Here is a 13259-nt window from a genome sequence, read left to right on the forward strand (position 1 = left end):
ACCCAGCCGGGACTATTGTGCAGCGCGAATGAGGCAGGAACGCGACGGCAACGATCCTGGCAGCTGCTCTCGGCAGCCCCGCAGCAGCAGCCAAACCCAGACCTCAAGTGGATGGACGCCTCTGGAAGTGTTCTCCTGAACGAACCCATCAGGCAGTGGAAGACTGTGACAGGGCTAGTGAACTTAGATGGGGCATTCCTCTCCTGCAGTTGAGCTGGCTGGAGGCAAGTCCAAGTCACCCGGGTAATCGCTGGGGTGCTGGGAGCGGGGGGGGGCGGTAATGGTGGTGGTAGTTTTAAGCCAGTCCTCAGTCCAAAGACGGCTTGGATCAATTTGCCCTCCAACCACTCAACTCTCCCCCTTACCTTTTGTTTTGTTAGCTTGGCTTTGCCCACCCCCACCCTCTCCCTCCTGTGGTGTGAACCGTGCGGCTTGCTCTGAGGTTTGTGCATTTAAATGTCATTCTGATTGGTGAATGTTTTCTCCTTTTTGTTGTGATTACTAGAGATACTCTAGTCCTGCCTTCCCAGTTCTGCGCCCTGCACAAGCAGTTTTGAAAAATTAAGTGCAAAAAGCATGACAAAGCAATATGAGGTTGCCGTGGTAAGTGAACTTTTAAACCAAAAATTACCATTTCTTCTCGTATGATCGGTCTGTGGGTGGTTTGAAGGAGAATCATCACACACAAAGGGCTGGGGGCTGGGAAGAGGGGGCGGTGAAACAAACCAAAAACAGTAGTTCTAATTTTGTTTTTCTTTTAACTGTGGTCAGTAGACATGTTCCGCATTTATCTGGTTGATACTCGTGGGATGGTAGTGGGCTTGATGTATTTAAAGTGGGTGAGAGTTGGCAGTCAGCTGGGTGGAGGTGCCTGGGAGGGAGGCAAGGGAACAAGGTTATTGTCTGGTTTCTAAAAGAACGTGCAGCTCTGACTTCCTGAACTCAGCACAGTAGCCGGGTCATTACTGATCCAAATCCTTAAGGAGAAGAACAATGGGGTTATCCTCAGTCACTACAACTATCTCTGTGCCCTCACCTGTACTGATAGACCTCCTCCTTTCATCCTCACACTTGTCAGGTAGCAACATTAGAAGCCATCATTCTTAGACAAATTCTAAACACAGGTGATAATACATTTGGAAAGTTGTAGTTTTAAAAAGAGGTTTGAGGCTGGAGAAAAGAATTGCTTACCACCCTACTTCCCACCTCTACCTTCTCTTCTTGCTCTCCTTTTAAAGACTACAGATTTATTTAAGGGTCCTTCCCCAACCTCCTCTCCTAATCCCTTTTTCTTGTTTTAAAATGGGAGGTGTGTTCCAAAGGATTTCTGAGTTTTGCCCCTTTATCTCATTCACTTTCTGAGAATAGCTATCCAACTTAATATCTGTGGTATACTTAACCATTTCAAGTGTGGTAAAAGATTCAACCTTTCCTCTGGAAAACTCTGAATTGTTTGGCCAGCTCTGACTTAAACCAACAAACAAAAAAAACATTAACAGTGCTCGGTACTCTTGACTTTTTCTGTTTTTGAAGCTGGGTGACTTTTAATTTGTCAAGGGCTGTTGTCCTGGAGATGACTGGCATGCCCTATACTGGAACGGACCTGCACATTCTCCGGTGGGGCGAGGCCATCTGAGTTTTCTCATTTGAAGGATGGAATGGAAACAAAAATGCCCCTTGAAAGGAACTGTGTTCATGTTTTGTTGAAACCATTCTTATTATCATGATTTTTGAAAATTATGTGTGCAGGTATAATTGCGTATGCTTACAGTTTTCAAGACCTATTCTAAAATAGCTTTACGTTATTAGAAACTTCCTCTGATCATAAAAAAACAAAGAAAATAACTTTTTAAACTGATTACATTGCAACAAAATTCATGAATTTTACTGGGCATACAGTTTAATAAGTTATTTTAACAACTGACTTATTTTTGGTCTCTTCTTCACGAAGTTGATGTAATTTATCAGTAACTATCAAAGGAAAGTGACACCTTATGCAGTTGGCTTCCCAAATCACCACTGTTGCTTTTAGTCTTGCTATTTGTGATCACCTTCTTTAAAACAGTTTTCTGTTTGAGAGTTTAAGCCCAAATGGCTAACTAAACTACTCGTCTGTTGGTACTAGCAGAATCAATTGAGTGAAACTTTGAAAAAAATGTTAGAAGAGTTTAAATTAGATATAGTATTTTATATATTTGTAGTAGCAAGAGTTTCAATTGGGAAGTTTTCTTTTGTACTGATATTCTTGGACTATAGATAGTTAACCAACCATATTTTTAAGTCTATAATTTATTTTGGACCATTCTAGTCAACTGTCATACCCATTTAATTTTGTAATTAATCTTGATCTATACTGGTACTGCCTGGGTTTTTTTTTTTAATGAACATCTAAAACTGTATTTATGTAAGGAATATAAACAAAGTAAGAATTCACTACTACTGCTGTACAGATATTTGCAAGTAAGTTTATGGCCTGTATATATGCAAAGTTAGATTACTTGGATACTTTGGGAAAAACACCTTTAATCAGAATTATTTTATAATACTTATAATCTCAACTAAGCCCTCAACTTTACTATCACTTTCTATCTACACATTGAAAATACTGTTTCACTTGAAGACATTCACAAAAATTATTATTTAAAATAAGTTGGGTAATTTAAAGTTGTCTAAGTGATAATAATGGTGCATATAGTTTAATATCTTATAAACTTATTTAGTGCCATGTATTCCTGGCACTTTCCCTCACTAATACGACAATTCTGTGGCCATTTTAGATTTACTAAATTTTCTCAATATGGAAGTTTCTTTATATCAGAATGTAATACTATAATCATTTCTTTCCTCCATGTTCTAATTATATGTCATTAGCACATTAGAAATACAGTGGCCATGTTCTGATATTTTCCCTAAACCTCAGTTCATTAGAATAAATTTTACAAAAACAGAAAGCTTATAATGTTCATAAGAACAAAATTCTAAGTGTTTTCAGTTAAGCAATATTCTCATAGAAATATTCATCGCTTCCCATAACATTGACTCACTTTATGTAAATAAGTGTCATACATAAAGGAGCAAAATAGATGAGATAGATGTAGGGATTGCAGGTGGGTGGCAGCCAGGGACATCTAATGTTATATTGAACATTTTACCCCTTGTGCCATATTTAGGACGTGAAATGTGCTTGCAAGCAAACAAGCAAAAGAGGAATTGCTGAAGTGATATTATGATTTTAACAATTCAAAAATAACCTTCATTTCTTACTTCTAATTAGTATTAAACATAATATATATTTTTTTATCAAGTACACAGTCTAAGACAGCTAAGAAGTTAACTTTAATAGTTAACATTTGATGTCTACCTGCCATGATCCAGGCATGAATCCACTCGTATGTGAGTGCTTTCCATATATTATCTCAGTTAATCTTCAAAACACTCTAGGAGGTAGGTTCTGTTAGACCTAGCAGCTAAGTAGAGTAAGGTCAGACAGCTTATTGAGCATTTGAATCAGATCTATCGAAACTTGATCTAAAATCAAACAAAATGAAAATCAAATAATAGAAAATGTGAGATAATTTTCCAAATTTAAAGAGACCCTCCACGTAAAACCCACATGACCTCACAAATTCCCAAGATAGGAATGATTGCCCTTAATCTTGGCACTTTCTTTGATAAAACATTTTTGAAGAAATAAAGCTTAGTGAAATATTCCTAATTTTAACTCCCAAATTGGGTTTAGATACATTAGGCTAATCTTGCTGGTTGTTTCTCTCTTGGGACAATGGAGAATTTATTGCATTCTCCATCCCACCCCAAAAACAAACAAAAGGAGAGGAAGATTAAATCAATTATAATGACAAAAGTATTTTCAAATAAGCACCAACAATGCCTACTTACTAAAAGGAAAACCTAACTGCAAACCTAGTTTTCCTTAAAAGGGGACTTAAAATCAAATAAGCAGAGTGATTTTTTTTTTTTAAATTTTACCAACTTAAAATGCTATTTAATTTTTCATTTTAAAGACTTTAAAATTTTGATTATAATATTTGCCTAAGTAGTGAAATGTTATATGATTTGATAGGTAACAAATCATTTAATGATTTTTTGCCATACTTTGTATTTTTTAAGTTAGTTTACCTTGATATACCTAAAGTCAATTAACTTCCACTGTAATTATTTTGTGAATTTTTAAACTGCCCTCATTTAGTTAACTAAAGAGGCATATAGAAAGTGATGTAGAAAACAGAATTTTCAAATGAGATCCCATTATTTGATTCCTTTTTAAATATGAAAGATTTTAGACTCTCAAATATTATAAAAAGATTCCATCCCTTTTAAAAGCTCTAATTGTGCTCTTTTTTTATTTATGAAATCCTTAAACCTGAGAGATTGGGACATGGATATTGCATCTGCTCTGGTTTGCTTATTTATTAACTTGAATCTGCAAAAATGGAGATGTTAAGATTTTATGGAGATAATCCATTCAAGTTCCCTTAAGTACCAGTGAAAAAATGTTTAAGGACATCATTTCCATTCAACAGAAAATTGCTCCATTTTTCACTTTCACCTGAGAAGAAATGAAGGCATTCAGAATAATTCTGTCTGCATGTCATGCAGTAAATGGTCTCCTGAGTTGTTTTGTGTAAACATTTTTTTTAATTGGGTTACTTTTTTAAAATCCACAGAGCTCACATGTTAAAAGAGCATTTGAATTTATGTTCTTGTCAAGTGAAGAACTTTTTAGAAATTGATCTGTTTTGTGTCAGCTTTTTATAAAGTGAAATCATCCAGATCTGTTTATTTTTATTTTCATTAAAGATTTTATTTTTTAAGTAATCTCCGCACCCAATATGGGACTCAAACTCACAACTCTGAGATCAAGAGTAACACACCCTATTGACTGAGCTTGCCAGGCACCCCATAGATCTATCATGTTTAAACCCCAATTACTATGAGAGTGCCAGTAGCTTTTTTTTAAAAGTCTGATAACTTTCGATTTTTAAGAACCATGTTACAATCAGAACTGTGGGGCTTGAGTGTTTCAAACTGGCAATATTCTAGCTGTGGGTCACATATAACTCAGCTCAACTTCACTTTGATCTTGGAGACCACGCCTTGACAGACTCTTGGATTTTCACCCTCTAAAAACTAATTCTGGTTACTTGCCTCATTTTAAATAAAATTCAATCTCAGTTTTTATCATAGTTAATAAAATGTTAGTATAACTTTGTTTTATCCTTGATTTGAAAATTCACATTACATTACTATGTACTAAAATCATAGAACTGATCAAGACAATTTTCTTTCCCTTCAAATTCATCAGAGTGCACAGGTCTATATATAAATAATAAATAAGTGTAAATACACATATACAAAAAGTTGTGGTTTTGTTAGTATGAAGCAAAAGAGCAAACTTATTAAAGCAGTTTTTCAGTTTTAAACTTATGGGATGATAAATGCCACAAAACTGAATTTTATCTAATGAAGGGTACATTAACTATATTTATTATTAACTAAAAATCTAAGAGTATTTTAGGATAGGCCTGTGGAGTCTAATTCTCTTCTATATCTCCACTATTGCTTTCCCATAACTTCATACAAAATGTTAATTTCACTTGAAAAATTAGGAGGTGTGGACTATTTTTAAATTAGAAAAAGAATGGAAGTACCTTAAGATTGTTCCTACGTAGATTCTGGAATCCTTCAAGCTTTGTACCTCAATAATCCCTTTAAATTCTTTTAAACATGAAATTATTACATTTTGTGTTTAAAGTAAAGTTGTATGTTATGGATTTTCAAAGCTTCTCAGAGCATGAAGGGTTTACAGGAAAGGGCAAAATAATACAAGCTAGATACCACCACACCTGACAGACATTGACAGAGGTTGAGAAGACAGTGTTTTAATGGATTTTTTTTTAAATAGAAATATACAGTTAATGAAATCTGAGGTCATTACTATTAAGAACTGAGAACTCAGCTTTTTGAGTGTTTCCAATAAAAATAATTAACCACGGGACACATTATAAATATTTAATAAAATCTAAAAAATCACCACTCTCCTTTGTTAAGGATAATGAGAGTGAAGATTGCTATAGAAATCTAGACTTCCGATTTTCTAATTTCTCAGTGCTTAATTTACCACCATTAAATTTGGTGTTATGGCAGAGATGGTATTTAATATGTTTAGTTCTTATCAGAGACACCATAACATTTTGGTGTGTCTTAGAATACAAATTAGTGGTATATATTACCCAACAAACATTATTGCATGCTTACTAGGTTTTAGGCAGAGTGCTGGAGCCGGGGAATACCCCACTGGGAGAGATGGCTTTGCTATCAAGCAATGCACAGTCAGTGTCAGAGACAGACATGTCAACAAACGATTATAATGGAGTGAGATCATTGCTATCCGAGCTATGTACAAAGTGCTTTTAGCAGTGCAGAAGAAACTAGCACCAATTTGCCTGCAGTTGGCTTTAGGGAGGGTATTCAGGAAGTGCTTCTCAATGGAGGTGAAGTTTTCACACTGACTTTTTTTTTCATTAAAAAAATGAAATACTGGACCTCCAAATAGTATAAAGAAAGATGCAGTATATATTTTTCTAGTTTTTACATTTTGATATGTACTTAAGATAAGGGAGAACAAGTTTGTAGGATGCTGAATTTTTTAAGATTCATTAGTGTAATTTCTCAGATACACTGCCTTTGACAAATGTGCACAGCCAGGCAAGCCTTTAATATATTGATTATGTTAGTGTTTTGTTGCTAGTAGCATAATGGATAAAGCACAGGCTCCATTTTTATTCTTCTATGCTCTACCAAAGGGGGGAAAAAAAAGAAATATATTGCAAACCGTGAAAGGCACGCAAAAGCAAAAGTAATTAAATAACATAAATGGTGAGGGAGATTGCCTGTGATCTGGGCTAGAATTAGAAAAGGAGGTGTAAGAAAGAGGTTATTTGAGAGGAAATGATATGAAAATGTTTTAAAATAGAAAAAGGAGTTCTGCTTTGTAACAATAGGGCATCAACTTAAGTGATTTCACTTTCCTTTGTGTTGCTTTCACATTTACAGCAGAGGAGGGAAGTACTATTAATCTGAAATTTTCTTTACTTAGGATTAAGTTTCATCATTGATCAGACTGAAACCACCCTATTTTTCTTTTTTAAACTCCCAATTGCATGAAAAATCTTCACTTCAGAGTGATTAGTACTTCATGTGAATATCATTATGCATTTTGCTTTCTGATATCTTGACAATGCAGTTTATCCCATTCTCGCTGGGATTCTCTCCTGGCAACAATTTACTTCCTTGTGTTCATTTTTAGGAAAATCCTCTCAACATTGTTATATGTATTATGTTATAGGAAGGAAGCATGTAAAATACTCTTGAACTCATTTTACTTGTGAGTTTGAATAGCATTCAGATTAGAATGATTTCCCCAGAATTTTATAGGCTTGCCCAATCCAGCTGTATATTTTATATGCTAATGTAAATTCTATTTTTGTTCCCCTTGGGGGTTTAAGTGATTATAATTGTTGCTCTTCAAAAGCCAAACAGATGATGATTGCTGCTTCAGGAGTATACCAAAAGAAACTGGCTTTCATTAAACCTGCTCATCCACTTCATAATTATCTCCATTTTATCTAGCTAAGAAGCAGGAAAAAATGGCAAGTACAGTTCACTGAAGCCAGTTCAGTTATTTAAACATCACTTTATTGAACTAGCAGGAGGTGTAAAGTAGGGGGAATTGTTTTCATTCTAACACTGATCTGTAGCCAGTGGCCCAACTCAAGAGTTAGTTGAGCATCAAATGCCAGAGGCCACAGGGAATGAGAGGGGAGATATTTTGAGCCATTCTGAGAGGAGTCCTCTAGTGGATACAATAAATAGTACCGCAGTGACAGCTATGCTGAATTATGTTTTTGCTTCTTCCTGTAAGTTAAAAATGAAGTTAGCTATGTAGCTTTCTACTAAGAAAGACTCAGAAATGCATCCAAAATGAAAGCGAAATTTCCTATATAATGTAAAAAAGAAAAAAAGGGAGGGGGAATATTGATAAGTTCTAAATACCAAATCCTGAGACTGACATCAGAAGTCCTTCAAAGAATCCTTATGGTCATATAAGCCTTGTGATCTGATCATGGGTCAGAAAGCAGATTCTTATGAAGGCTGATTTTCCTCAACAGATAGAGTATCTTCCCATTCAGGTGACATGGGACTCTGAGTTATCTGTTCCCTAGTCTTGGGGGGTGTGTGGAGGGGTGGCTTTGGAAATGACTTGTATTGGAACATGTTCCTGACCACGTACATGCTGGATGTCCTGATGGCACAGTGAGGGTCCTTGAACTGTTACCCAGGGAAATAGAAAAGTATCCAGAGTCACCAGCTGTTTAAGCTTCCAGCTGTAAGAAAGCAGTTCTCTGCTGGTTAAATGAAAAATTCTGAAAGAGCTCTCTCCTCTAGAGTTTTAGAAACCAATTGTCTAAGGGTAGACTTAGATAAAACATTATTTTCATAAACAAAATGGAAGGTTTTATTTTTATTTTTATTTTTTATAGATTTTCATTTTCATATTCCATAATAGTTCTGCAAGTTTCAGGCAATTTCACTTTTTGAAGTTTTAACATAGAGTTGTTATTTTGCAACCTGATTTTGAAACTTTGTGGAATCATATTGAAAAGGGGGGGAAAGGGGCGCCTGGGTGGCTCAGTCATTGGGCGGCTGCCTTCGGCTCAGGTCATGATCCCGGGATCCTGGGATCGAGCCCTGCATTGGGCTCCCTGCTCAGCGGGGAGTCTGCTTCTCCCTCTCCCACTCCCCCAGCTTGTGTTCCCTCTCTCACTGTCTCTCTCTCTCTCTCTGTCAAATAAATAAATAAAATCTTTAAAAAAAGAAAAAGAAAAAGAGGGGAAAACAGTTTCCTTAATAAGAAAAAGGAAATATGTTCCTTAAAGGATTTCCGATAATTTGCTAGAAAGTTCTGTACATTAAAAAATATTTTCCTCTCAATTCTTATGCCTTGACAATAAAAAATGTTCCAGTTTTCATATATGTAATTTTATTTTGGCTTCACAATAACCTCATAAAGGAAGAATACTAAAAAGAATCATTTCATTTTATATAAGAGAAACAGAGATTCACAGTTTTAAAACTGGAATCTGTGGTATACCAACTCCTTGATCAATACTTTAACACCTGGATCTACCAATAGCTTGCCAATACATGATATTGGAATTACATCTAGACTGTAAGAATCCCTTCTAAACCCCAGGGTTGGGCTAAAATTGTTCCCAGGGAATGAGTATTTTCTCAATCTTAGGTCAACTATGCAATTTGCATTCTTAGATCCAGGGAGAAGGTGTATCAATGGCATTCTCTCTAAAAACTCTCTAAATTAAAAACTCTATCTGGTAGTGGGACAGTATTAGAATTTTCTTGGATTCCTGTGCAGAAATATGCCAGGGTTTACATAACTCTGATTTCCTGCCAAGAAGGCCTGTAAAAGTCGTAAGTCTGAGAATATGCCAGCTGCCCCTAGAGCTGCTCTAGGCAAAAATGGTGAAAACTCTGTGATTGGTTTTCTCACCTCTCCATCACCTTCTCGTGATACCTCTAGGACCTGGCCATCCTTTGTTTCCCTAGGGTTGTGCTGTCCCTTTACTCATATTGTTAAAACCCAAGGTCTCCTAGGACAATATCTCTTTCCCTTCCAAGGTGACTGGTTGTTAATCTAATAAGTTATTCTCCACTAATGGAAAATATTAAGGAGAGTCCTTTTTTTCCACCCAGTTAATACTTAAAAGTCACTCCCAGGGAAAATGTCCTCATTTTTGTTAAACAATCATGGTGAATAACTTGTAGGGTGGTCATGTCAGGCCAATATGAATATTTTTCTGGTAGCTGCTTTTCTTAACCGTGTGGCACTCCTTGATCTCTATCACTGAGGAAACTTCTTACTTATCTTGAAATAGGACAGTTAGAAATGAACTCACTCAACAGGAAAATATAACTGGAAAAAAAAAAAAACCTGCCTTCTCTCTCTCTGTTTATTAAATAGAAGTAAAAGCTACAAGCTATAGTAAACACTAAAAACATACCCCTGCCAATGGAATGACTGTAATTTCCCAGGGCCATCTTACACGTCTGTTCTTCAATATGACAGGAAATTGTGGAAAATCATGCTTACTCTGTGACCTCACAGACATATGAATGTAAATCAAATCTTTTAAAAGTCTCCCGGTTAAATCTTTTCCAGCATAACACAAAGTACAAATTTGGCAATTATTGTAATTAATCTGCTCAACAGAGAGCCACACTAAAATAGTTTAAGCCATACTTTAACTCCAAGTTAACTGAGCAACTAAAAAATTTGTACTGTTTTTATGTTTTGTTTTGTTTTAAATCACTGGTTCATCAGAATCATCCGTGGTGGTTTTTGTAAACACCTAGGCTTAGACCTCACCTCAGAATTACTGAGCAGACGTCCTGGGATGCAGACCAGGCCTCTATACTTTAAAAGAAAAAGGCCTCCCCGGTAGTAGAGGCTTTGATCTACAGCTATGTGTGAGAACCTCCAGGCTTTCCTCTCACCCGTTCTAACGATCACTGAAGATTCACTCTGTGTCAGGCATTTTCCTAAGCCCTTGACAAATACTTTTTCACTTAGCGCTTACAATAACCCTAAAAGGTGGCTCTTATTCATGTAGTACTCATTTTACCAATGAGAAATCTGAGGCTTGGAGAGGTCGGGGGAGTGTGCCTAAAGTCATATACCAAGGATATGGGAGAGGCAGAACCAAAATCCACGTCTGCTTGAATACCATGAACCGCTACAACCCTGAGAAGGTCTTTTAACTATATAGATTGAAAATGCATGGCTGTATTTTATAGCTGTAATTTCCAACCTAGAAGCTCCCATTTTTCTGCTTTGATTATCCTAAGATTATCCAGAGTGTACAGGGATTGTTTCATTTTATGGCCTTAAAAGAGAGCTACTATATTCATGCGAGAGGAGACATGGTCTAATAGGTAAAAGATTCTTTAAAATTATAGGTGGACTGTTTTGCTTTCTTTGTATAAAAGTCACAGACGATTGTCTACTTTAGGTCTTAATTCAGAAGCTCAGGAGCTGCTGTAAACTACCTTTTAATTTCATGGCTAAAAAATATTCAAAAATGACACAATGTTAGAAGAGCATACTTTTTCCTTCCAGGCGAATTTCTTATTAAAAAATTTTAAATATTATATAAAACCATTGTTGAGAAATGCAGTTTCCAGTGTGGAATATGCAATTTTAGGATTTGTTCTTTCTGATTTGGGACTGACACCATTATTTAGAATAGTGATGACTCATGTCTAGGACTGAAATCTGTTTTTCATGGGTTTATACATTTTCCCCTTGAATTGCACCAAAAATGGTTTTTTAATTGGCTTTAACTCATGCCCAATAAATTGGACGAAAATTGATTGCCGCAGTCATGTTTGGTTTAAAATTATTCAAGACTGCGCCATGAGTCAAATGAGTGCATGATCGAGGGCAGCAGTGCTTTATGTCCTCTGTTTATGACAAATAATGTTTTTTCAAAATGGTCATAATTCATATCTAAAAATATATGTTCACAACTTATAAAGCTTAAATGACAGTAGCAGAGCCATGCTAAAAAAGAAATTTCTCTTATTTTCATATTATTTCTTAATATATTCTTTTTCTAGGTCTCCCAAGACTACAAGTTTGGTCATTATATTCCTTTAAAATTAAATAATTCTGCATGTAGTTCTTGATAGATTCTTGGTCCTGATATTAGAATATTTTTCAATGCAAAATTACATAAATGAGAATGTTCAGACTGTACCATCCTATAGAGTTGAGACTGGGAGCCACTTTCCCATTCTCTGCAAAGTGATTTTAAAGACAAATATTAAACAATATGAAAATTGAATTAACTCAGGTGACTGTTTAGGGCATTGAAATAGCAATTCACTAAATGGTACCTGTCAGGAAGCCAGTTTTTGTTCAATCTCATTATAATTATTTACTGTGTTATGGTTTTCATTTATTTATATGCCATAGAAATATAAGCAAATCACTTTAAGGGCTTTGCTAGTTGGGAATAAAGGTGCATTTTATGAGATTCTCTAGCAACTGCAGGAAAGGGTATAATAGGGTAAAAGAAATGATTAATTAAATGAAAAGAACATCCCTTGGCCATAATATAGATAAGCATTAAGTGAAGGAAATAGTTGATATTGTTGAATATAGTGAATATCAGGCAATTCTAAATGGGCAGGATAGTTATTATATTGTATTCGTCTAAGAAACTGGTGGAGCAATTTCTGAAAATTCTGTCAATTTGCTCTATTATAAATGTATTTTTCATATGTATTAAATCTCAAGATTTGTTTTTGTAAGTCAATATTATTTTATTTATATAAACTCCAGGGCTGTTCATCTGTCCTCTCTATGAATCTAAGTTGTCTTTTAAGCAATCCCTGGTCCTCACCATTCAGTATCTACCACCAGCTTCCACCTGCTGACTACAGGGCTGAAGCTTGAGCTCTTCAGCCATAGTTTTTGTGTGTTTTTTTTGACCTGAAACAAAAAACTACCTATTTTTCGGATTTATAAAAAGAATGCATGCTCAGAATTTTTACAAACCCATTAATGCAGAAAACAAAGAAAAAAGGACCTAAAGGTCCAATTCCTATTACCTCAAAATAGCCACTGTTTAATGTTCTAATGACTATTCTTTATGCAATGTTGAATACTCTCAACAATATTTCATGGAAATCACTAAATTACAAATATATACTCTCCTTTTCAGTGGCTTACAACTGTTTACTATGGTTATAGAGCAGACTTCTAAAAATTAAAATCTACAAAAACTAAATAATGAAAATTTCCTCAAACCCTAATATGACCGGTGGCTTGGACCTCCTAGGACATCATATATTATGTTTCTCAAAATCCTGTTGATTTGACCTGAATCATTTTATTTTATTTATTTTTTAAGATTTTGTTTATTTATTTGACAGAGAGAGACACAGCGAGAGAGGGAACACAAGCAGGGGGAGTGGGAGAGGGAGAAGCAGGCCTCCCGCCGAGCAGGGAGCCTGACGCGGGGCTCGATCCCAGGACCCTGGGACCATGACCTGAGCTAAAGGCAGACGCTTGACGACTGAACCACCCAGGCACCCCAGACAACCATTTTATTTATTTATTTTATTTATTTTTTATTTTTTAAAGATTTTATTTGACA

The 13259-nt window shown here is 35.5% G+C and overlaps 1 protein-coding gene across 1 annotated transcript in view; it reads left to right on the top strand.

The window, feature by feature from the left end:
* Nucleotides 1–509: 509 nt before the first annotated feature.
* The window catches only part of ELAVL2 (ELAV like RNA binding protein 2), a 163879-nt gene continuing 151129 nt past the window's right edge, over nt 510–13259 (top strand). Inside the window, exon 1 of the mRNA XM_073881478.1 lies at nt 510–603. The gene's annotated coding sequence lies outside the window, so the exon portion shown is untranslated. The remainder of the gene's footprint in view (nt 604–13259) is intronic.

The sequence above is a fragment of the Callorhinus ursinus genome, unplaced genomic scaffold, assembly GCF_003265705.2.
Source record: "Callorhinus ursinus isolate GAN/ISIS: 27379988/994484 unplaced genomic scaffold, GSC_fseal_2.0 scaffold42, whole genome shotgun sequence".
NCBI lineage: Eukaryota > Metazoa > Chordata > Mammalia > Carnivora > Otariidae > Callorhinus > Callorhinus ursinus.